This window comes from Mustelus asterias, chromosome 7 (assembly GCF_964213995.1).
Source record: "Mustelus asterias chromosome 7, sMusAst1.hap1.1, whole genome shotgun sequence".
NCBI lineage: Eukaryota > Metazoa > Chordata > Chondrichthyes > Carcharhiniformes > Triakidae > Mustelus > Mustelus asterias.
In genome coordinates, this window is record NC_135807.1 from 71,775,957 (window position 1) to 71,802,408 (window position 26,452).

Sequence of the window (26,452 nt, forward strand, 5' to 3'; positions counted from 1 at the left end):
CAATGCTTACCTCGCAAGAATGAACAATAAAACTTCACCTCAGCAGTTTCTTATAATAGAAACTAACACTGTGCTGAATCCAGAGAAACTCACAACATCATATGCTACTAGCTTTCCAAATGCCTCTTTGAGTTATTAAACTTGTATTGTGATCCTTTCAATACGTCAGATAAGGCAGCCCAAGAGATTAAACAGTACCACTCATTCCTTCTTGTCAAATCTAGGCAATGTGTGTCTGATTGATGCAGGCTCTTTGGTCTAGCAGTATCATGGTTGATTACTGAGTAGAAGCGTGATGTCGCACAGCAGGAGGAACAAAATGGAATAAATAAACTAGACATTTAATAATATTTTTACTCTCTTTCTCTCTCATGCTCTGTCAGATATAGAGTTCTAACTTGCTGATCCAAGTTATTGTATAAAACTAACATTTCCTTCTTGTGTGATATTTGTTTGAAACATTTCCTATGATTTTAACGGAATAGATAGACTATTTGTTAGGATGCTCAGTGTTTATGCCACAAAATACCGATAATGCTAATCCCCATGACATAACTTTCTTGAAATTCATGATTCACTTTCTGAAAGACAACGTGGAAAAATAATATTATGACAGTCAGTTAGCTTTCTCACTGATCCCTCCTAAATATTCCAGGTAGTAGAGCAGTCATTTCTGTTCCTACAAAATGTGAATATCAAGGAAAGCAAGGGAAACAAATACCAGAGGCTCTGGTCATCCTTTTCCAATCTTCTTTGACTCCAGGCATTGTAAGAAGTCTCACAACACCAGGTTAAAGTCCAACAGGTTTATTTGGCAGCACAAGCTTTCGGAGTCTCACTCCTTCATCAGGTGAGCGAAACTCCGAAAGCTTTTGCTGCCAAATAAACCTGTTGGACTTTAACCTGGTGTTGTGAGACTTTTTATTGTGCCCACTCCAGTCCAATGCCGGCATCTCCACATACAGGGATTGTGTCAGAGGACTTCTAAAATTGTGCCAGTTTTTGAAAAAGCAGGAAGGGATAGACCGAGTACTTAAGCCAGTCACTCTAACCTCTGTGGTGGGCAAATTATTGTTTAAAAAAAATCAGAAAGATGGAATAAATCATCATTTAGAGAAACATGGATTAATCAAGGACAGTTAACATGGATTTGTTAAGGGAAGGTCATGTCTGACTAACATGATTTGAATGATTTTGAGAAAGTAAGAAGGGAGGGTCTATGAGGGTAGTACATTTGATGTAGTCTATATAGATTCAGCAAGACTTCTGACAAGGTCCCTTGTGGCAGACTGATCAGTCAATAAAAGGCTCATGGGATCCAAGTTAAAGCAGCAAATTGCATTCAAAATTGGCTCGGTGGCAAGATGTAAAGGGTTACTGGTGAAGAGTGTTTTGTACTGTTCATGGTATAAGTCAATGATTTAGGCTTGGATGTAAGGGGCATGAGTTTGCAGATGACACAAAAATTGGTTCTGTGGTTGGTGTTGAGGAAGAAAGCTGTAGACTGCAGGAAGATATCAATGGACTGGTCAAGCAGAAAAGTAGCAAATGGAATTCAATCTGCAGGAGTGTGAGGTGATGGCTTTGGTGAGAACATTGTGAAGGAAAGCACAATATATATTATAGGGTTCTGAAAAGCGTGGAAGAACAGAGGGATGTCTACAAATCCCTGAAGCCACCAGACAGATATATAGGTGGCTAAGAAAGTATGTGGGGCACTTTTCTTTATTGCCCTGGGGTTTAAGAGTAGGGATGTTACACTAGAATGAAACACGAGTAAGGCCACAGCTAGAATGTGTACACCGCTCTGTTCTATTGGTACATCTGGTCACTGCATTGTATGAAGGACATAATCACACTCGAAAGTGGACAGGGGAGATTTATGAGGCTGTTGCCAGGAATGGAGAATTTCAGTTATGAGGAACAATTGCCCCAGCTGGGGTTGTTTTCTTTGAAACAGAGAAGGCTGAGGGAAGTTTTAGTTGAGATGTTGGTGTACCTGCAACTTGGACTGCAGCGGTTCAAGAAGGCAGCTCATCATATTCTCAAGCGCAATTGGGATGGGTAACAGATGCTGGCCTAGCCAGTGAGACCCACATCCTGTGAATGACTAAAAAAAATGAAATTACGTGAAATTATGAGGGGCCAAGATAGATTGGAGTAGAAGTATTTACTTCCATTAACAGAGAGGTCATTACCTTGGGATCATAGTTTTAAAGTAATTGGTAGAAAGATTAGGGGGAATTGAGGAGTAATATTTTTACCCAGAGGGTGGAGAGGGTCTGGAAATCACTATATAAAATATTATTAGAGCAGAAACCCATGTTGTGAAAATGCCTGATTTCATGATTCATTCATTGCAGGATTATAACTTTTAGTTTTGGGAAAATAAATGTATAAATGTAAGATAAAGGGTAAAACCTGGGTTGAGATACTGGTGAAGAAAGTCTTGAATAATTGCAATTCAAAGGATGGTCCACATTTACTTAAAGGCAGGTTTGTCGACTGCATGACCTGTGGGCTAGATGTGGCCTGCGAATCCCCCAGTCTGGCTCCCAAAGGCAGTTTTTAGAATACCAGTAAGTGAAGTGAACATTGCGAAAGAATCTGCTCCTCCAAGCCTTTCCTCTCTGGCACTTGGTGCTATAGTAAATGTAGAGAGAAGCAATCTGTGCTTAGAGGAGCAGAAACACTGACGGCAGCGAGTGGGGGGAGAGAGAGAGGCTGTTGAGCTATGCCAGGTTAGGGAGCTGGTTGGTTGCCATACACCTTGCCCAGCTGGGCCAGGTGGAGGAGGAGGCTGGTTGTCATGTCTGGTTGAGAGAAGGCCTGCTGTCCGAGGTGCGGGAGAGTGAGTGATTGTGGGGGGAGGGAGAAGGTGTGTGTAAGTGTGGGAGAGGATGTGTGCAAGTGTGGGAGGGGGGAGGTGTGTGGGAGAGGGTGGATGAGTGTGGGAGTGTTTGTGTGGCTCACTGGCAGTCTCAAGATTCTCGCTCACCCTCATCCCCACACATCATCACACAACAACGTCCACTCACACACTGGGTGAGGTGAGGCAGTGAGCATGAAGAGATTGTGAGTGAGCAAAACAAACAGACTTTATCCCTCTCACACACCAGTGGTGATCTTCATTAATTACTCTTTGTAATACATTTTCAATGTATTGCTTTGACATTGCTTTATCAGCAAGTTGCTTCCTTCCTGCATGCCTCCACTTTATTTTGAAATTCATGTTTAATGTTGTGCCAAAACTTATCTTTCCTTGATTTGCTCTTCGGCCCCTTGTGTGAGGAAAAACATGAAAAAGTGACAAGTTGGACAAGCCGACTTAATGGGATTGGAGTTAGAAGTGTGAGAACAGTAAACAATAGGTGGCCTCTTTCTGAGTCTTGGCAGAGACAAAGTCATCTTCATAAGGGGTTTAAATTATTTATGTGGGTCCTAGATCAAAGAAAGCTTCGGAAGCAATGGGTAAACAAGGAAAGATCTTAAAACATCCAAATACTTTTCAGATGAAAAGACCTGTTTAAAATTGAAGTTAAATAATTGAAATCTATTAGGTGCATAAAGGGCCCACCTCATGGCTCTTCGTACTCCATACCATTCTCCATGCCAATCTGTACCCTGCTACCATGTCCTTTATGCACCTATGCCAGCTCATTGCCACACCTGGGACATCCAGGTGTCGGCACGGTAGCACAGTGGTTAGCACTGTTGCTTCACAGCTCCAGGGACCTGGGTTCGATTCCAGGCTTGGGTCACTGTCTGTGTGGAGTTTGCACATTCTCCTTGTGTCTGCGTGGGTTTCCTCCGGGTGCTCCGGTTTCCTCCCACAGTCCAAAGATGTGCGGGTTAGGTTGATTGGCCATGCTAAAAAATTGCCCTTAGTGTCCTGAGATGCGTAGGTTAGAGGGATTAGTGGGTAATTATGTAGGGATATGGGGGTAGGGCCTGGGTGGGATTGTGGTCGGTGCAGACTCAATGGGCCGAATGGCCTCTTTCTGTACTGTAGGGTTTCTATGATTCTATGATCCCAGGTGTGTCACATTGCCACGGGGATAGATTATAGATTGGGTTTATCTGTGTGTTTTTCACACACAAAATGTTTGTCAATTTGAAGGACTGTGAGAAGGCAGTGGCATATCTACTGGCAGCTAGAACAAGGAGCATAGAGGCCATTAGGAACTAGGAGTCCTTCATATATATACTCACGAAGTAGGAATTATGTATGGGGCTGTCACAAAAATCATGCTTTAGGTCAAATAATAATTCTTAATCCACTGGCTAGAAACACAAACTGAACTTTTATAAAAAGAGTTCTTCTCAAACAGAGACTAAGACTGGGACTTTTTACCTCCCCCCACCCCACCCACCCACAACCCACCCCACAGCAGGTTTTCCCAAAGTGGATATGGTGAGCCATTGGCTGCCAGTGGGATCTGCTTTCACTGAAGTCCATGCCCCCCATCCACCATCCTTAGCCCTTACACGTGCCAAGTCATCCAACATGCACAACGCGAAGACCTCAGGATGCATACTGAAATTAAATTGTCTCTTGCAGATTTGGCGCAACATAGGCAGTGTGTGTAAGCATACTTTTTCTACATGTCTAAAAAAATGTACATAGAATTGTCGCATTGAGTTATTGCTCTAGCCCCTCCACATGTTATCTGAGTTTTAATTTATTTTATAAATATATTGTTCAAACTGTTACTGAACTATACAGACGTGGAAGACTACTGCTTTACTGATTGGATTAACTGATCTCAATGAGGGAAAAACAGTTACCTTGTAAATGGCCTTAGTTTCCCAAAGCTCAGAAAATAAAACTCTCAAGGTTCATGCTCACCATCCAAAGTTGCTGCTGGAAAATATGCTGTCTGAATGTCGGGTCAAGAAACTTTAAGCTCTGTAATTATGCCCCCAACAGTCGGATGAGCCAGTGGCACTTGCTGTCTTCTCTCACAGAAGAAGAATAGTCAACTGACTAAGATAATTGTGAATGGTCAGAGCTGGTGAACCATATCCGCTGTACATTCAGTGCCTTGAGAGCAGGGAAGAAAGTTGGGTATTTAAAAATAAACAAATACAGTGCAATTCTACAGTGCTTCTGAAATAAATAGGTGCTATTCTTTGATAGTGCTACAGCTATAACATTTTATCACATAGCTTACCTAATAAGGGCAATTCAACTGTTAAACAAATATACAGATGCTGAAACTGAAAGGACCCACTGGCTTTCTTCCTGCTACTTTAGCTGGTTTGATTTTGCCTTTTTGTGATAGCATAAATTGGATGATTGTGAGTTGATTGCCCTTTTTGCATTATTGCATGATGCTTGAATCTACCTTCTGCTTTCTGCTACTGGCTAGATCATTATGTTCACATCATTGGGACTACTGTTTTCAAGAAACATTTCAATACATGGGAATCATAATTGTTATTTATTATTTTTAAGGCATGTTAATTAATTAGTTCAACCTTTAATCAGAGTTGTGTGAGGATAGGAAATTAGCCATGACAAACTAGCAACTGTGGTGATAACAAGCTCTTGTGCTTTCCTCTGTCTGATGGAGAAATTGCCTTCAAATGGAGGTAGGTTATTGGAGTAGCAATTTCAACACAAGTTGAACCACTCTTGGTTGGAACAAAAGCGATACGTGAAGTCCATACAAAATCAACTATTGAGTCAGAATTTGCTGGTAAAACAATAGGGTTAATGCACATGTAGTTTTAGTGTGTCGACCAGCTATCAATTTGATTTGCGAATTGCCACAAATTGCTGGACAATTTGTGCCATTCTGCTGTTAGCCTTGCTGAAATGACAGCTTGCTGTCAGCCTCCTTGAAAGTTTCAAGAAATTGTTGCAGTTATGCATTAATAACCAATTAAACTCTCTGCTGGTATTAGGACAAATATTTAACAGTGTAAGGACACTTTTAGTGAAGGGATTGATGTTCCTGAAGTGCCAATCAATCTCTCTGACATAGAAACTGGAAGAGTCTCATTCCTATGGGTATTATGTTGGTCAAAGAGATTTTTTAAAGTTTGCAATTTCAATTAATCATTTATCTTTCTTTTCCTTTCTGTCAGTTTATTTCCCTCTCTGTGCTTGATTCAACTTAACTTCCCCAGTACCTTCATTCATTCCTGTTTCTTTCTCAATCCTTAAATTTCATAGGTTAAGCAGTTACGCCTTTTGATCCTCTCATTCACCAAGGTTCCAAATGCCCCGTTAACCTCACTGTGTTAATTGTTCACACTTTCAGCAATTAGCGATACAGCTATTTCCAAGCTAAAAGATGAAGAGACGAGTTTAACGAATGTCACAAGTTTCAATATGCAAATCTGGGCCATTATTTGCATTAAGAATCTTTCAAATATCTTTCAGGTCATAAATATCCAATATTTATTTTCTACTTTTTAATTTCCCATCCCTGAAGTTATTGTCGACTCTTGTATTGACACATCACTGCATGACACTGGCCAATCTCAGTTGGTGTTATAACTGGATGGGAAGATCCCAGTATTGAACCCTGGCTCAAAAGACCATGGTGGCGAACTTACCAAAAATAAATTCCAAATGCCGAATGAGAGTGAAAACAGGAGAGAATCTCACCCTTTTATTGGGTGAGTTAAAAATCCAATCTTGCCACACTCTCAGGAAAAATGAAACAAGATCTGTTTCCGGCCCGCAAGGGGATGGGACAGGGCCTAAGCCTAAACCCGCCCAAAAACTGGCAGATTACAGCAGAGGGTATCATTGCGCATGGGCAGCGATATCTGTCACTGCCTCCCTCAGCTATCACCTGGCTCCACGGCCGAATGCCCCTCTGCTCACTATCACTCACCTCCATGGACGATCGTTTCCCCCCTCCAAACAAAAACTGGCTGGTTGATTTTGCCCCCCTCTTCCCATCGTGCACAGACGCGCCTATTTTCCCCCCTCCCCTGTCCAAGCCAATCGTGGGATGCAGAGTGCGCAGTGTTTCCTCTCCCCCGATCTCAGTTTAACAGTGTAAGGACACTTTTAGTGAAGGCATTGATGTTCCTGAAGTGCCAATCAATCTCTCTGACATAGAAACTGGAAGAGTCTCATTCCTATAGGTATTATGTTGGTCAAAGAGATTTTTTAAAGTTTGCAATTTCAATTAATCATTTATCTAACTTTTCCTTACAGCTTCTCCCCTGCCGGCCCACCCCGTTGACACTGCTAGTCTGACGGTGCCAGGTTGCCTGTTAGGTGATGCCATGCTGACACTACCAGGGTACCAGGCTAGCAGCTCCTGGTTGAACATAAGAACTAGGAGCAGGAGTAGGCTATTTGGCTCTTGCGCCTGCTCCACTATTCAGTAAGATCATGGCTGATCTTTTTGCGGACTCAGCTCCACTAACCCGGCTGCTCACCATAACCCTTAATTCCTTTACTGTTCAAAAATGTATCCATCCTTGCCTTAAAAACATTTAATGAGGTAGCCTCAACTGTTCCACTGGGCAGGGCATTCCACAGATTCACAACCCTTTGGGTGAAGAAGTTCTTCCTCAACTCAGTCCTAAATCTGCTCCCCCTTATTTTGAGGCCATGCCCCCTAGTTCTAGTTTCACCCACCAGTGGAAACATCCTCCCCGTTTCGATCTTATCTATTCCCTTCATAATTTTGTGTTTCTATATGATCTCCCCTCATTTTTCTAAATTCCAATGAGTATAGCCCCAGTCTACTCAGTCTCTCCTAATAAGCCAACCTTCTTAACTCCGGAATTAACGTAGTGAATCTCCTCTGCATCAATGCCAGTATATTCTTTCTCAAGTAAGGAGACCAAAACTGTACACAGTACTCCAGGTGTGGCCTCACCAGCACCTTATACAGCTGCAACATAACCTCGCTGTTTTTAAACTCCATCCCTCTAGCAACGACGGACCAAATTCCATTTGCCTTCTTAATTACCTGCTGCACCTACAAACCAACCTTTTGCGATTCATGTACAACGACACCCAGGTCCCTCTGCACAGCAGCATGCTGCAATTTTTTACTATTTAAATAATGGTCCATTTTGCTGTTATTCCTACCAACATGGATGACCTCACATTTACCAACATTGTATTCCATTTGCCAGACCCTCATCCACTCACTAAGACTATCTATATCCCTTTGCAGACCATGCTGTGTCTTCCCAGTGGGACAATAATGGAGACCATACGTGATCCTCGCCGGTGACGACCTACACCAATGAGGCCGCTGGTGCCAGTAAGTTCGCAAGAGGCGAGAAATCGAGCATGAACCGGCCAGCGTCCTCACTGGCGAGGATCAAGTATGGTCTCCATTAACGGGGACCTGTTGTGATGGCCTCACTAGTAGGAACAGAAACCATTGAGGCCCCACCCAGGTGGTCGGGGGCAGGGGGTGGTGCCCTTGGACAGTGCCAACTAAGCAAGGATAGAAGTTGTCACACTGGTAAGACGCAGCATGGTTTCATGAAAGGCAGGTCATGTTTAACTAATTTAGTGGAATTCTTTGAGGACATTCTGAGCATGGTGGACAATGATGAACTGGTGGATGTGGTATATCTAGATTTCCAGACAGCATTCGACAAGGTGACACACAAAAGGCTGCTGCATAAGATAAAGGTGCATGGTGTTATGGGTAATACATTAGCATGGATAAAGGATTGATTAACTAACAGAAAGCAAAGAGTGGGGGTAAATGGGTGCTTTTCTGGTTGACGATCAGTGACTAGTGGTGTGCCTCAGAGATCAGTGTTAGGACTGCAATTATTTACAATTTATATAGATGATTTGGAGTTGGGGACCAAGTATAGTGTGTCAAAAGTCACAGATGAGGTTAAGATGAGTGGTAGAGCAAAGTGTGCAGAGGACACTGAAAGTCTGCAAATGAATATAGATAGTTTGAATGGACAAGGGTCTGGCAAATGGAGTACAATGTTGGTAAATGTGAGCTCATCCATTTTGAAAAATTGTGCCCCTCCCCCCATAACTTTGATTTGATTTTGATTTGATACTTGTTGAGAAAGTATTGAGGAACAGAGTCACAGGACTGCTAATTAGTTTTAACAACAAGAAAAAATAATTAAACATGAAAAGTTGGATGCAATGCTCCTTTACTCTTTCCTTAGTTTAACAAATATACACAGATTTTAAGATTAACAAAATACATCTTAAGTTACAATGGCCTCAGTAACACAAAGGCCCTTTAAGCATACAGATTGGCTGTGGTTAAATACACACTCCGTTCTGAACTCAAGTTAGTGTCTGCAGATTTGTCCTCAGAATTTCCCCCACATGATTGTGGCACGAGAGTTTCTAAACACCACTCCCAAAACCAAGCTTTTAAAATCCTCTCTCGCAATAATGGTTTCCCTTAATGGTTTGCACAAGCCTGATTATGTCACCTCTGAGGGGTGGGGAAAATTGGCAATCACCTGAGAGCTGACCTTATACAAATATGATGTCCAGTGCAGTTGCAGTAAATATTTTGAAGTAGCTCTTGATGTCACAGATGTGAAATTCCATCAGAGGATGTCTGGGCGTATCTAAATTTTATTCCACGTAGGAACCTTCCAGAAAACTGGTCAACTTATAATGCATGATGCCAGGTGATTTGTGGCAGCCATCTTAGGTCAGTGTCTTTGCTTGATTTTTAAACAGTTCAATATATGTTTGATCAGCCAATGAAATTAAAGATGAATATCACTTATGCACAAGTCACGTCATCATGACAAAGTCTAAAAACGGAATAGGTTTGGGCTATTTGTATTCCATGCTTTCTTGGATTTCAGGTTAAGCTACCTCCTGGAGGAATGTGAGAATAATACTCATCCTCAATAATGAGGTTGATTCACCCTCATCCTGCTCTTTCATTCAATGGATGTTTGAGAACAGGCTCTGACACATTCTACTATTTCATAGCTAAGGGAGGTAGAACATAAATGACACAACTTATTAAATTTTTGTGTTTCACTGCAACAAACAAAAATACTGATCATATTTTTAGTTATTTGTTACACAATGTATGGCACAAAGCAAAAACCTTCAATAGGACTCAGGTAATTTGGAATTTGAGGGTCAAGTAGTATATCTGACTGATCCTTAAATGTAGAATTCTGATATTCATAAAAATGACCAATAATATGACAGTATGACATGTAATTTATATGATGTGTTGAACTTTAGCATTTCAGTGTTGAAAGGAATTGCATTAATATTTATTCTAGAGTTTTTTCCAACTGGACCAGGTAGGCCGAGTTTAAGTACAGTAACTCTCAAATGCTCAGTTGTTAATTCTAAATTTCTACCTTCTCTCACTATGTTAAGGTTTTTTTTTCTGTGAGTATTTGCAGTCTTTAAAAACTTTTGCTTTTAAAATAATGTTTAATTTTAGAATTCTTTATTTTGAGTCAACCATGTAACGGGCAGCTCCAATGAAAGAGAAGCAAAGACTAACACAACGTGTTCTGTGCAAAGAGACTTTACTATCAGCTTTTAAAAATAAAACAGGGCGGAATTTTCTGGCCACACTCACCCTGAAACTGGAAAATCCCACCAGAGATCAATGGACCTTTCCATGGTCTGCCCCTCACCCACTACGATTCCTGTGGAGGGCAGAACAGGAAAGTTTGCCCCAAGTATAAGAAAAAGCTTTTCAGTGATGTTCATCTTTGATTTGGAATTTTTATCCTGTGTAACTTTGGTATTTTGCGTCTGGTCCTTAGCTGAGTTACTGCAATGAAACATGATGCATTAAAATAAAACAAAATACTGCGCATTCTGGAGATCCAAAATAAAAACAGAAAGTGTTGGGAAAGCTCTGCAGGTTTGGCAAGAACCTGTGGTGGGAGAAAAAACAAGTTTAACATTTTGAGTCCGATATAACACTTCTTTGGAACTCAGTTTTTCTAACTACAAATAACGCCAATCAAGCTGAGCTTTCCCGGCACTTTCTGCTGTTATTTCAGGTTACGTTAGGATCTTGAGTGCTTCCCAATGCGGCTCCATTCCTCTTAATCCAATCCAAAAAGCATTGGAGCTGTGTAGAATCAGAATGAGTGCTCGAAAGAGTTGCTGAGATGGGAAATGATAGATCTCCACAAGGCTGAAAAGATTCTAAGCAGTGAGGATCTCCCTGAGCATGTGCAAGATGTGAAAGAGAGAGATCAGGAAGAATTCGTACAGAGCACAATCTTCACAGACTTTTTTAAATCTCTTCTGATATTGCCAAAGGATATGATTTATTTGACAGTAATTATTTATTTCCTGTTTACAACTAGCAGCTTTATGACCAAGTAATACAGTAACTTAGAAGAAAGTGACATGTTTGAAATGGACACTTGCATTTAAGCAGATAAAGTTAAGTGGGAATGATTTTAGTTGAACTGGTCCTGCTCCAGCTGAGTATTCACCATGATACTAACAATGTTTTTAATTACCTCATGTTACTGCAAGCATATTTCTGCTTTGCTGCTCACATTGTGCTAGCAACATGCAGGATCAATTAATTCACAGCAGCACAATAAATTAGAAACATTCAAAGGAACATGGACCATGAAATGTTGTTCCATATCACTCCAGTGCCAGGCCTATGGAGGTCCCAAGCTCAAAATGCTGGTTGGAATGCTTCAGGCCACTTCTGACTTGGCCTGGTCCACACAGTGTGTCCAGTAATGACAGGGCACCAATACTGACCTGCCATGTATGTGCCAGAAACCTGCAGAATGGGAAGATTGTGACACCGAATAGTCTCTAACATTGACTTGGTGCACAATCCTCTATTTTGGACCACACAAATCCAGTTAGTGCTCTGCCCTCTCTTAATCTCTCCAAGTTGAACATGTGTTCAGCTGCACAGTGGGAACCATCGCCCCTCACTGATGCTATTTAAATGACCTACCATCCAAATCACAGGTGCTTTTGGCTTATTTTTACTGGTACAGAGTTAGTGGAAGTATAGCATTCTGGTTATTAGAAACATTTTGGAACCGTTTTGGATTTATAAGTGAGTGGTGCTGAATTGTGACAAAGAGGTCAGGAGAGTTGGTTCATAGAATCTCTACAATGCAGAAGGAGGCCATTTAGCCCATTGAGTCTGCACCAACCACAATCCCACACAGGCCCGATCCGCTTAACCCCACCTATTTACCCTGCTAGTCCTCTGACACTAAGGGGAAATTTAGCATGGCCAATCAACCTAACCTGCACATCTTTGGAATGTTAAGAGAAAGCCTGCCTTGATAATGGGGCTTTTGCTGTCATTTCTCTTGTGGGCAGCAGCATGATGTGGAAATGGAGCAGAGGCAGCTGAGAGAGCTAGCTGTGTGCTGAGGGAGAGGGAGGAGGGCACCCAGTTGAAGGCCTTACCCACCAACGGTCTTTAGGGATCTGCTTCTCATTCTTCTGTTTCAACCAGGGCTAGTGAGTGAGTTTCAACATGTGTATGGTGATTGAACTGTGTTACCTCCTACTATCTGATTTGCAGCCTGGGGTGAGGACAGAGTTGCCAGCTGACCTCAGATTCTATACTTCGGAATCCTTCTAGTCAGGAGCTAGTGACATGAGCAGGTAATCACTGAATGAAGGAGGTGACAGGGGTATTGTAAAGGACAGGTCCAGATTTGCATTTAAACTGTGCTTGAGGCTCAATAGACCCTGTAATTTGCATTTCTGTTGCTATTCATAGAATCTTACAGTGCAGAAGGAGGCCATTTGGCCCATCAAGTCTGCACTGACCACAATCCCACCCAGGCCCTATCCCCATAACCCCATGCATTTTACCCTAGCTAGTCCCCCTGACACTAAGGGGCAATTTAGCAAGGCCAATCCACCTAACACGCACATCTTTGGACTGTGGGAGGAAACCGGAGCACACAAAGAAAACCCACACAGACACAGAGCGAATGTGCAAACTCCACACAGACAGGGACCCAAGCAGGAATCGAACCCAGGACCCTGGCACTGTGTGATACATCTTGAGGTGGTGATAGCTGCACCTCGAGAATAAGAGAAGATACCATGGAACCTTTTAAAGAGGAGCAGGAGAGGTCTGCAAGTGTACTGGCAAATGTTTATCACTCAAGAAATATCAATTTAAAAAAGGGATCATCTGATCATTTATCTTATTGCTGTTTGTGGGATCTGTATGTAAATTTGCTGCCACATTTGCCTGCTGTACAGAAGTAACTACACCTTAAAAATACCTAATTTTCTGTGGAACACTTTGGTCTGACCTGAGTATGTGAAAATTGCCATTTAAATGCAAGTGTTTTTATCCTTCATTCAAAAGATTGACATTACCTACTCTGTGTTAATTAGTTCCATGTCAGTCTCCATATTGTGCACTGCATGACTCCTGCACCACTAGTAATGGGAGTGGATGAAATGCAATTTACATATCACTAAAATAAATAGACCTTCTGCAATGAACTGAAATTTTTCAATATGTTCATTTTAAAGAGATTAAGTGCTGCAAAGCTTGTTTCATTGTTTATCGTGGATAAAACTGAGTTCAGCATTTATTCTGGAATCGTGGTAGTTCAGTGCAACAAAAGCCAATCATTTGTGTGGTGTGCATGGATATTGAACCAGTGTTTGTTAATCAAATGTGGACATTATCAACAAAATGTCTTCATTTCTATTTGCTTTACCTAGTTCACTGATGCCTTAGCCACCTGGAATATTGGCAAGGAACTTAATGATAGATTCATCATTCAATTGTTGTATATCATTTGGTTGCTTCTTAATTACAATGTAAAAGTCACCATCAAAAGACTTCTGGTCTGTTTGACAGTTAAGCCTGAGCTTTAAAAGAGGACCTGGAGTTTAATGGGTTAAATTTGTTAAAATAGAATGTTGAAATACTTGAAACATCAGAAGAATTTAAGTTGGGAGCTATGTGGTGATCTGCTTAAGGTGTACCTTTAGTTCTCTGAAGTGGTACAAAGGAATGCAAAGGCTGGTCCCCCGAATCAAAAAACAAGCTGTAAGAAAATTTTGCATAAGTGTGAGCTTTCCAGCCTTAAAGGACATAAGAAGGAGTGTTCCTCCTTAATCTTCTACATTCTAGGGAATACAAGCCAAATGTGCACAAACTGTCCTCATTTAACCCTCTGAATATTATTTTTAGAGTTCGTAGCCCTACGTTAAGTTGAATTTGACGCAAGCAAGAAAGGAAATTACTAAATGTTTCTTTTAAGTAAATCTTTTGCAGAATTAACTCATGAGTTGCCAACAGAACCATAAAATTCCCACAGCACACAAGGAGGCCAACCGATTCTCCAAAAGAGCATCTTACCCAGGCCCACCCCCCCACAGCCCCATGCATACATGGTCAATCCACCTAATCAACACATCTTTGGACACTACAAGGCAAATTTTTAGCATGGCCAATCCACCTAACTTGCACATCTTTGGACTGTGGGAAGAAACCAGAACACCTCGAGGAAACCCACGTAGACACGAGGAGAATGTGCAAACTCCATACAGTCGCCAAAGGCCTGAATCGAACCCGGGTCCCTGATGCTGTGAGGCAGCACTGCCTATCCCATTGAAAGCCAACTCCTAGTGGGAACCTGGTCTGTTTTCTTGTTTTGTCAAGATATTGTTCACAAAAAGAAACTATTGATGGTCTCTTGATGGGGATTATATCTGTTCTGGCTTCATGCATTGAAGCTGTTTAATTTTGTACCATTCACGATTGCTAGCCAGGGAGATTGAATCCTGGGTCACCAGAGCGACTTATTTTAGTGTTTATGTTTGTAACTGTGGCTGTAGAAGAACTGCAAATAATGTAGCCTTCTGTACTGAATATAAAATATTGTTGTGTATTGTAAGTCAGTCTCTGTAATGACACGCATATTTCAAAATGTGTGGCTTTATTTCCGTGTAAGAGTAGGGGAATGTAGAACAATTCCATTAGAGTTAACCTCAGGCATAATGGAATAGCTCTTCCATCATAACAGAATATTGCATTCTGCTGCATGACATGGAGGTATCCACATAACCAAAAGCACATTCAATTTTGAAGCAGTATTTTATATTCCATTTTCATTTGCCTCAATAATTTTGTTTTCCTGTTTGATTCTCACTTAATTTACTTATAGTTTCTGTGGATCTCCTGTGAGCTGAGGTATTTGTCATGTCTGCAGATTTGCATTACTGCTCCTGATTAATTCTTGGTCCAATTTCCTTTTGATATAGATTTGTCAAATCTCATTTTTGGTGTAAAATGACTGGTCCCCTTTTTAAAATTTTTTATCCCTTTACTCCTCTCCCGAAGCCAGTCACTTGTGACGAGGTTCAGGCCTGTTGGTGCCAAAAACATCTTGGCACCTTGTCTAATGTACGTTCTTCATGTGGAAGCTTCACCAGTGACTGCTGGTGGACAATTGAGTCCAGCAGACATGAACATTGAACCTAATCCAGTCCTCACCAACAGTTGACCCTTACAACCAACGACACCTCCACTGTACTGTTTATCCAAATTTAGTATTGGATGAGGAGAACTTTCCTCCAACTCAGCAGTATAGAGAAGACTAAGATTGTTCCTTTTGGTTTCTGTTCTAAATTCCATTCCCTAGCTATTGCCTCCATCTTCCACCCTGTCAACAATCTGAGATTAAGCCAACTGTTTGCAACCTTGGTGTCATATTTTACCCTGAGATGAATTTCCAACCATATATTTGTGCCATCACCAAGACCCCTATTTCCATCTCTGTAACATTGTCTGATTTCATCCCTGTCTCAGCTATCTGCTGCTGAAACCCTCATTCATGCTTTGTTACCTTTAAATTTGACTATTCCAATGCACTCTTGGCTTAGCTCCCACATTCTACCCTCCCCAAAATTCTGCCACCCATGTTTTAACTCCAGCAAGTCCTGTTTCCCTATTACCTCAGAGCCCAATGACCTACACTGGATTCCAGCCAAACAATGCCTTGATTTATAAAACTCTATCCTTGTATTCAAATCCCTCCATGGCCAGGCCCCTCCCTATTTCTGTCATGTCCTCCAGATGTATACACTCCTCTAATTTTGGCCACTTGTGCATTCTCAATTATAATTGCTCCATCATTGGTGGCAGTGCCTTCCATTACCTGGGCCCCAAGCTCTGGAAATTCCTTCCCTACAGCTCTCTGCATCTACCTCAATTTCACCTTTAGGAGACTCCTTAATACCCATCACTTTGACCAAGCTTCTTGTCATCTGACTTGTGGGCTTCAGGACCTCCACATCGGGACCAAATTGGAGTCCTAACCACTTGCTGATAGCTAGAGCGGTGGCAAATATCTCAGAAGGTGGCCTCAGATCTGGCTGCCCCCAAGCTAACCATCCTTTCAGGATAGTGAGTGGTTTAGTTTTAGTTTATTTATTTAGTGGGTGGTTTAGTTTTAGCTTATTTGGTTTCTTTATTAGTGTCACAAGTAGGCTTATACTAACACTGCAATGAAGTTACTGTGAAAATCCCCGAGTCGCCACACCTGTTTGGTTACACCTGAGGGAGAATTTAGTGTGGCCAATGCACCTAACCAGCACGTCTTTCGGAGTTTGGGGGGAAACTGGAGTATCCGGAGGAAACTCTCGCAGACATGGGAAGAACGTGCAGATTCCACACAGACAGTGACCCAAACTTGGAATCGAACCTGGATCTCTGGTGCTGTGAGGCAGAAGTGCTAACCACTGTGCCACCCTGTACTGGATGTGACTCAGCATCCCCAAAGATATGCTATACCCGGGATATAAACTGTGCCAAGAGACCAGCAGGGTGCTCAAAGCTCAAATTCAAGGATGCTATGAAAAGAGACATGAACGCTCTCAATTTCAATTGTGACAAGTGGGGAGCTCTAGCTGACGATTGATACAAATGGAAACACTGGCTCTGGGCAGGAATGCTCCATGTAGGCTCCCAATCAGAGGATCAGCAGCTCCACCAGAATAATTTGCTGAGGCATCTAGGAGACCCCTACAGTGCAGGCCACAAAATTACCCCAACTGGGACCCTAACCAACCTATCTGAGTAGGCAGCCGATTTCTAGACTGCCTCTGAGAAAGTTCCCCAGTGGCTGGCATGCATTCCGGAGCTGTCAGAGTGTGGCTTTTCCTCCCCTACCCCCCATTTTTCTCATTCCGCCATCTCCACGCACGACACCACAGTCAGGAAGTTTCTGCTCAATACTGTCTTATGTATTGTACTTCGTATTATGATATTCCCATAAAACACCATGAGATAGTTGATTAAGTTAACAGCTCTATGTTGTTGTTCATTGATGATTAGAGGTGGAACATTAGTTATACCCACCTCCCCCCCCGCCCTTCCACTCCTTGATACCAACTTGACATTGAGATCAACAATCTCTGCCCAAAGCAGTGACCAATATCCCCTTGGCCATTTGTGGTTAGTAGCACAATGCTAGTGTATTCATCTGTAGAGACAGTTTGATCAAGGAAACCATTAGAGGCCATTAGTGTCAGATCCTCCAATAATGTCCTCATATAGTATGTGCACTTCTCAAGAAGAGCCATTGGATTGATCAGAAGTCGGGCTCCTGGCTGTTTTAATTTCTCTCCTCTCTACCCTTGGAAATCTGTGACCAATTATTGTGAATACATATTTAATTAAACGCTCATTTATCTTCAAATGCTCTAAAAAGGCTGGTCACCTTTTTCAAAATACACATTGCCAAAATTATATTTGGGTGTAGTGATATGTGCCTGTGTGCATTACAATGTACGTCGCTTGGCAGAGCAAGGATTAATGTGGGACTGGAGAATGGCACTGCCCACAGTGTGATGTATGTAGTCACATGGTCAGAGAACAGTCTAGAACAGAACTCTGTAAGCAGCTAGCCTGCATGGTGGCATAGCAACATCATGCAAGATCATACTTGGAACTCAAATGCCTCCTGAAATGGAGGGCAGTTAGGGATGGGCTGGGCCTAGCCAATGACACCCACATTCCATAAAATGAATTTTTAAAAACTGTAAATAGATAAAGTCTTAAACACACAAGCCTCACGCTCTCATCAATGAGATACCACCATTGCGGCATAAAGAACCTGTATTACTACATAGCTAATATGACCTTGGGCAGCTGTGAATGGAAATTGTGATGGTCATATATATTTATAGATTAAATTAAGGCCTATCTAAGTTTCTATAATATTCAAAATGGCCAACTAATTCTTTGGTGTCAGTACACTTATTTTGACCTGATGTTGCGAAGATTTACTAAAGCGTGAAATGATGTCTGGTGTGAGCGATGATAGCCAAGCATGTGTGACTGGGACTGTTGCAGCTGAGTAAACAAATAGGATCCAGCTGTAACTCCACAGTTTCCCTGATGGATAATCTCAATTGGTTGCATTTTAAACAGCGGTCATATTATGCCACGCGTCTGTAATACTGGGGTAAAATCTCCCCTTTGGAGGCGATCGGTGATTCCGGCAAATTATATCCAAAGTTGATCCTGTTTTGAAAAGTGTTTTCCCCTCCTCGCCCACCCGGGTTTCTGCTCCAACACTTTGAAGCATTTTTTTTTAAGAGCAAAATTTTAAAAAATTTCTTTCATGCATTTAAGAATGGTAATCCAGCCAAGTTCAAATAAAACAACTGAAAATAAGTTTATCAGAAAAAGTAAGCATTTTTAATCATAAATACCAGTCCACCACCTAATAGTGACCTGAATTTAAATGACTAATATTTACTTTTGAAAAAACATGTGAAATAATTTGATAATTGCATTGCATTGCATTGGTCAGTTTCCTGGTATATTAAAATAAATATTGAGAGGTCACGCAACACCAGATTATAGTCTAACAGGTTTATCTGAAATCACAAGCTTTCGGAGCACTGTTCCCTCGTCAGGTGAAGTCCTGATGAAAGCTTGTGATTTCAAATAAATCTGTTGGACTATAACCTGGTGCTGTGTGACCTCTCTCTCTTCTTGTCCATCCTAGTCCAACACCGGCCTCTCCAAATTAAAATAAATATTATGTTCAAAAGCTTTTGAAGTATACATTTTAGTGCTCGTGTGCTCACAATGACCACACAATTTCTAAGAGTGTCTGAAAATGAGCTCAATTAGTGGAAATTCCCAATGATGATGAATTCGCCTTGAAGGCGTGCCCCGCTTTGTGGACAGGCCTTTTGCCAGCATGGAATCTCATGTCGGGCTCAGTCTTTTGCACTTATTCGGCCGATTTCGGACACATTTACCAGAATTTTACTGCATCGCCCGTCCAAGGCCTGAGGCCAACGGAGAATGCCATTCTGAGAGCCTCACCCGCTCCGATTCTGGGGTGGGCGTGCTGGTAAAATTCCGGCCATTGTACCAAAACAAACAAGTGCAGTCGACTAGAAATTCCAGACTACCGTTTTTAAATGTAGAATAATATTGGGAGGATCACATCTTTAATTGTATTATTTGGTATGGGACCAAGTGAATTGGGTTTGATGTGCAATGAGTTCACCTGAGAGAATGCTGTGGTATCATTGCTGATTCCTGAGAGGATAGTTTCTCATGTACAAGACTAACAGCACCAGCCAGCATTTGTGCTGTGCCAGGAGTTCAAGACACATATTAAGAGCATTATCAATAAATACAGTTTTGACATTGAGCCACAGAAGGAGATATCAGGACAGATTATCAAACGCTTGGTAAAGGTGGTACATTTTTAGGAGCATCTTGAAGGAAAGGAGAGGTGGAAAGCTGAGGGAGTGAATTCCTGAGCTTAGGGCCTTGATGGACAAAAACATGGCCTCTGCTGGGGAAGTGATTATTGGGGATATGCAAGATGCTCCAATTCAAGGGGCACAGAGATTTTGAAGACTTAGAACATAGAACATTACAGCGCAGTACAGGCCCTTCGGCCCTCGATGTTGCACCGACCAGTGGAACCAATCTAAAGCCCCTCTAATCTACACTATTCCAATATCATCCATATGTTTATCCAATAACCACTTGAACGCTCTCAATGTTGACGAGTCCACCATTGCTGCAGGCAGGGAATTCCACGCCCTTACTACTCTCTGAGTAAAGAACCTACCTCTAACATCTGTCCTATATCTCTCACCCCTCAATTTAAAGCTATGTCCCCTCGTGCTAGCCAACACCATCTGAGGAAAAAGGCTCTCACTATCCATCCTATCTAATCCTCTGATCATCTTGTATGCCTCTATTAAGTCACCTCTTAACCTCCTTCTCTCTAACGAAAACAACCTCAAGCCCCTCAGCCTTTCCTCATACGATTTTCCCACCATACCAGGCAACATCCTGGTAAATCTCCTCTGCACCCTTTCCAACACTTCCTCATCTTTCCTATAATACGGCGACCAGAACTGTACGCAATACTCCAAATGCGGCCGCACCAGAGTTTTGTACAGTTGCAGCATGACCTCCTGGCTCCGAAACTCAATCTCTCTACCAATAAAAGCTAACACACCGTATGCCTTCTTAACAACCCTATCAACCTGGGTGCCAACTTTCAGGGATCTATGCACATGGACACCCAGATCCCTCTGTTCATCCACACTACCAAGTATCTTACCATTAGCCCAGTACTCTGTATTCCTGTTACTCCTTCCAAAGTGAATCACCTCACACTTTTCCGCATTAAACTCCATTTGCCACCTCTCAGCCCAGCTCTGCAGCTTATCTATATCCCTCTGTAACCTGCCACTTCCCTCCGCACTGTCTACAACTCCACCGACTTTAGTGTCATCCGCAAATTTACTAATCCATCCTTCCACGCCCTCATCCAAGTCATTAATAAAAATGACAAACAGCAGTGGCCCCAAAACAGATCCTTGCGGTACACCACTAGTAACTGAACTCCAGGATGAATATTTCCCATCAACCATCACCCTTTGTTTTCTTACAGCACTTGTAAGGTTGTAAGAAGCTTTAAAAGTAGGGAAGGGTGAGGATGTGGAGGCATTTGAAAATATTTACAACGATATTAAAACTGACATCTTGTCAGATTGGGAACTAATCTGTGAGTACAGCGTATTCAATGATCAAGACTTGAGGTGAGTTAATTCATGAACTGTGAAAAGTGATTTTTCACAGTGCTCAGCAAAAGTACATAGTAGTGATAAGGAAGGACTGTAGAAAAAGGGATAATCAGCCATGGATATCTAAGGAAATAAAGAAAGGTATCAAATTGAAAGAAAATGCATACAAAGTGGCAAAGATTAGTGGGAAACTAGAGGATTGGGAAATCTTTAAAGGTCAACAGAAAGCCATGAAAAAAGCTATAAAGAAAAGTAAGATGGATTATGAGAGTAAACTAGCTCAGAATATAAAAACAGTTTCTACAAATATGTAGAATGAAAAAGTGGCTAAAGTAAACATTGGTCCTTTAGAGGATGAGAAGGGGGATGTAATAACTGAAAATGAGGAAATGGCCAAGGCATTGAACAGGTATTTTGTGTCAGTCTTCACAATGGAAGACACAAAATTGATGATGAGGTTGTGGCAGGTGAGGACCTCGAAACTATCATTATCACGAAAGAGGTACTGTTGGGCAAGCTAATGGGGCTAAAGGTAGACAAGTCTCCTGGCCCTGATGGAATGCATCCCAAGGTACTAAAAGGGATGGCGGGGGAAATAGCAAATGCACTAGTAGTGATTTACCAAAATTTGCTGGACTCTGGCGGTTCCAGCAGACTGGAAAATAGTAAATGTGTTTTAAAAAGGAGGTAGACAAAAGGTGGGTAACTATAGGCCAGTTAGCTTAACTTCTGTAGTAGGGAAAATGCTTGAATCTATGGGCCCGATTTTACCATTGTGTCGTGCCCGTTTTTGGGCGCGAAAACTTGGTAAAGTCGGGCGGGAGGTGATTAGTGCGATCCGCGCCGGCGCAGATGCCCACTTTACCAAGGCCCGAAAATGGCCACGATCCAATTTGCACCCAAAACGGGCACAACGGCGATTTAAATGCATTTGCATGCATTTAAATTGAATTAATGGGCTGTCCGCCCAACTTTACCAGCATTTCCCCCTTTACCATCGCGATCGCCCGTCCAGATTCGGCACAAAACAGACTTGCTCGGCAAAGGTCTGTTTTGAGCGCTCCAGCTTCTGAAGAGTTAAGTTCAGAGCTTCCGGCGGCTCTCTGATTCAGATCGGTGGTGGGGGAGGGAGGGAGGTGAGCCAAATCATTCTCTGGGGGCGGGGCGGGAGGGAGGAGGCGGGTCAGATGTATCTCTGGTGGGGGGGAGGGAGGAGGAGGCGGGTCAGATGTATCTCTGGTGGTGGCGGGGAGGAGAGAGGAGGGAGGCCCGATCATTGTCTGGTGAGGGGGGGAGGCCCGATCATTCTCTGGTGGGGGGAGGGGGGGTGAAACCTGACCATTCTCTGGTGGGGGTGGGGTGGGGAAGGCCCGATCATTCTCTGGGGAGTGGGGTGGGGGGGATGGGGAGTTAATTCTATCCCATCACATTTTTAATTCTGATCATTCCTGTTATAAATGCTACTTAGATTATATTTCACTTGCCATGAACATTGTTTTTTCTCCCCCACACCAACATGTTCAGAAGAAGTAGAAATTATCTTATTACCATTTCCCAAATTATCTTCTAAACTTGGAAATGCAGCTCTTAGAATTTACTGCAAGTTGGCTGTTGCTAAACACAATTGCAAAAGTTGTTGAATCGAGCAACGGTTATTTGTACATGCATCTGTATGTTTCATTACAAAGCTCAATAAATGCCTGGATAAGTACCTGGGTGGATTTGGCAAGTATAGGCAGCAGAGAGAAGGGATTCCACAGCCATAATAGTGCATGTGCACTTAATTAGTGAATCTATCAAAGTACTTGGCTGTGAGTATGTGAAATATATTGGGAGGGAGGCCAGATGGATCTCTAGTAGGGGGGGGGACAGGGACGGGGGTGGGGGGGGGCAGGGGGGTCCGCTGCCACTCTGCAGGTGATCGGTGGGGGGGGGGGGGAAAGGGGGCAGAGGGTCACGACCAGTCTGGGTAGCCGGGGTGGGGTGGGTGGATAAGAGGGAAAGTTATGTTGTAGGGTGGGGTGATGTCTGTGGGGACCATCACTCCCGGGCCACTTCATCCGCTTTTTGTGGCCCGGGAGCGATGTGACAGGGGCGCGATTTTCAATTTTTGTTCCTCACTGCACATGCGCAGTTCAGAGCTCCGATCGTTTCAGGCGCGCTAAGCCGCGCCCATAGCGCAATTCAGACTCGCGATTTTTTTTTCAGGCTAAGTGCGTATCAGGGCCCCTGAAAGCACATTTCCAAGTCAGGTCTGAATTATTCCCAGATTCAGCACTTGGGGCCTGATTTTACCATTTTGATTCTATCATCAAGAAAGAAATAGTGAGACATCTGGATATAAATTGTCCCATTGTTAAGACGCAGCATGGGTTCATGAAGGGCAGGTCATGTTTGACTAATTTGATGGAATTGTCTGAGAACATTACATGTACAGTGGACAATGGGGAACCTCTGGATGTGGTGTATCTGGATTTCCAAAAGGCATTTGACAAGGTTACCGCACCAACGGTAGCTGCATAAGATTAAGGTGCACAGTGTTAGGGTAATGTATTAGCATGGATAAAGGATTGGTTAACTAACAGAAGGCAAAGAAGTAAATGGGTGTTTTTCTGGTTGGCGATCAATGACTAATGGTGTGCCTCAGGTATCAGTGTTGGGACCGCAATTGTTTGCAATTTGCTTAGATGATTTGGAGTTGGGGACTAAGTGTAATGTGTCAAAATTCACAGATGAGACTAAGATGAGTGGTAGCGCAAAGTGTGCAGAGAACACTGAAAGTCTGCAAAGGGATAGTTTGAGTGAGTGGGCAAGGGTCTGGCAGATGGAGTACAATGTTGGTAAATGTGAGGTCAGCCATCTTGTTAGGAATAACAGCAAAATGGACTATTATTTAAATGGTAAAAAATTGCAGTATGCTGCTGCGCAGAGGTGTGTCCTTGTGCAAGAATCTCAAGGAGTTGGTTTGGCAGGTGCAGCAAGTAATTAAGAAGGCAAATGCTATTTTGTCCTTCATTGCTAGAGGGATGGAGTTTAAAAACAGCGAGGTTATGTTGCAGCTGTATTAGGCGCCAGTGAGGTCACACCTGGAGTACCGTATACAGTTTTGGTCTCCTTACTTGAGAAAGGATACACTGGCACTGGAGGAGGTGCAGAGGTGATTCACTAGGTTGATTCCGGAGTTGAGAGTGTTGGCTTATGAGGAGAGACTGACTAGACTGGGACTATATGCGTTGGAACTTAGAAGAGTGAGGGGGGTTCTTATAGAAACATATAAGATTATGAAGGGAATAGATAAGATAGAAGCAGGGAAGTTGTTTCCACTGGCAGTGAAACTCGAACTGGGGGGCATAGCCTCAAAATAAGGGGGAGCAGATTTAGGACTGAATTGAGGGGGAACTTCTTCACACAAAGGGTTGTGAATATGTGGAATTCCCTGCCCAGTGAAGCAGTTGAGGCTACCTCATTGAATGTTTTTAAGGCAAGGATAGATAAATTTTTGAACAGTAAAGGAATTAAGGGTTATGGTGAGCGGGCGGGTAAGTGGAGCTGTGTCCACGAAAAGGTGAGCCATGATCTTATTGAATAGTGGAGCAGCCTCGAGGGGCCGGATGGCCTACTCCTGCTCCTAGTTCTTATGTTCTTATGTTAACAGCAAAGTTTCTGGCTAGGCCCGTGTTTATGCAGGACGGAAGGTGGGAATGTCACCAAAAAATGGTGTAGGTGCAAATTTGAAAAGAATATTGCTTAAATAATAAAAAGCTGGATTAAAGCTATTAATTTCATTCATCAGTTAGTCCCAGAGCTACAGCTTGAACTGGAAAAGGGAAAATGAAGGCCATTGCTGGATCGTGGAGTACATTTTCCTGCTTTTCTTCCTGATAGGGAGAAAGCAAACAATGGAAAGTGAAGCTGCCTACTTCACACCCTTGTCTATTTAGTCATTATTAACGGTTAATGGAGAAAATCATGCTTCATTATGTCAGAAAATGCTGTGTGATATATTTTTAATCCTGATGCCTTGTTGTATACTGCCAAATAATTATTCGTGTATGCATTATCCAACACAATTTTTGTCCTGAGTTTAGAGCAATTGGAGACATAACTATGTACATCTGTAAAATCCAGTATTCAACTTAACACAAAAGGTAAATTGTTAGAGTTGAAACATGAGAGCTGTGAGGGTAGAGTTTATAAGGAGCACTGTTTTGTATTGTGTGTTTGTAGGGCCCACTATCTGAGTAATAGAAGAGAGACTGGCACTTTAAAACTGTAAAGGTAGTATGCCCATGGATAGAAGATTGACTGGCAGAAAACAGAGTATGAATAAATGGGTATTTTACTGATTGGCAAGATGTAATGAGTGTAGTCCCACAGTGGTCTGTGCTGAAGTCTCAACTTTTTTACAATTTATATCAATGACTGAGATGAGGTGAGTGAAGGCCTGGTAGCTACATTTGCAGATCACCCAAGTTCAGACAGGAAAGCACGAAGAGGACATAAAAAGGCCTGATATAGATAGGTTGAGTGAGTGGGTAAAAATCTGGCTCATGGGAATATAATCTGTTCACTTTGGCAGGAAGAGTAAAAAAAGACAGACCATTACTTAAATGGAGAATGGCTGCAGAATTCTGAGGTGCAAAGGGATCCAGGTGTTGTCATGCACAAGTCTAAAAAAAATGAGGCCACGGAGGATTTGAAGAAATGGATGAGAATTTTAAAATGGAGGCATTTGCTGGATTGGGAGCTTGTGGGCACAAAGGCAATAAGTGAATAGGACTTGGCGTGGATGCGGCCAACAATGTTTTGGATGAGCTCAAGTTTATGGAGGATGAAAAGTAGGAGCCTGGTCAGGAGAACATAGGAATAGAGATCTAGAGGGCAAGAGTCCAAAGATGTGTAGATTAGGTGGATTAGCCACTGTAAATGCACAAGGTTACAGGAATAGGGCAGGCTGGGGGTGGGGTGGGCCTGGGTAGGTTGCTCTTTAGGTGAGTCAATGCAGATGCACAGGACCGAATGGCCTCTTTCTGCACTGTAAGGATTCTATGAGAGGTAACATGGACGTGAATGCAGATTTTTGCAGTAGATGAGCTGACATGGGGCCAGAGATCCTCTCAGTGTATGACACTAATGGTGATGTTTCCTGATTCATTACGTCATTGTACTAGCTGCAAGTTTTTCAGGGACACCTACTGTTGAATAGAAAATATTCTACACCGAGGTTATGACAATCTTTAGATACATTATAGGAATGCTGCTAATGTGAGACAGATAGTTGTTCCGCATGTGGATGTGATAACGTCAAAAACCGTCAGGATGTGAGTTTACAAACAAATTGTTTGTCGAAGGATTTCAGTAGACACTGGGGACCCTGTCCCCAAGATGACATCCTCTTAAGCACTTTGTTGTCTGTGTTACCCAGCAGAACTCAAC

General features: G+C 42.4%; 1 protein-coding gene across 1 annotated transcript in view; it reads left to right on the forward strand.

Annotated features, from left to right (window-relative positions):
* Nucleotides 1-26,452, forward strand: part of LOC144496112 (sodium/potassium-transporting ATPase subunit beta-1-interacting protein 3-like) — a 417,958-nt gene that overhangs the window by 182,066 nt on the left and 209,440 nt on the right. The gene's annotated exons all lie outside the window — the stretch shown is intronic.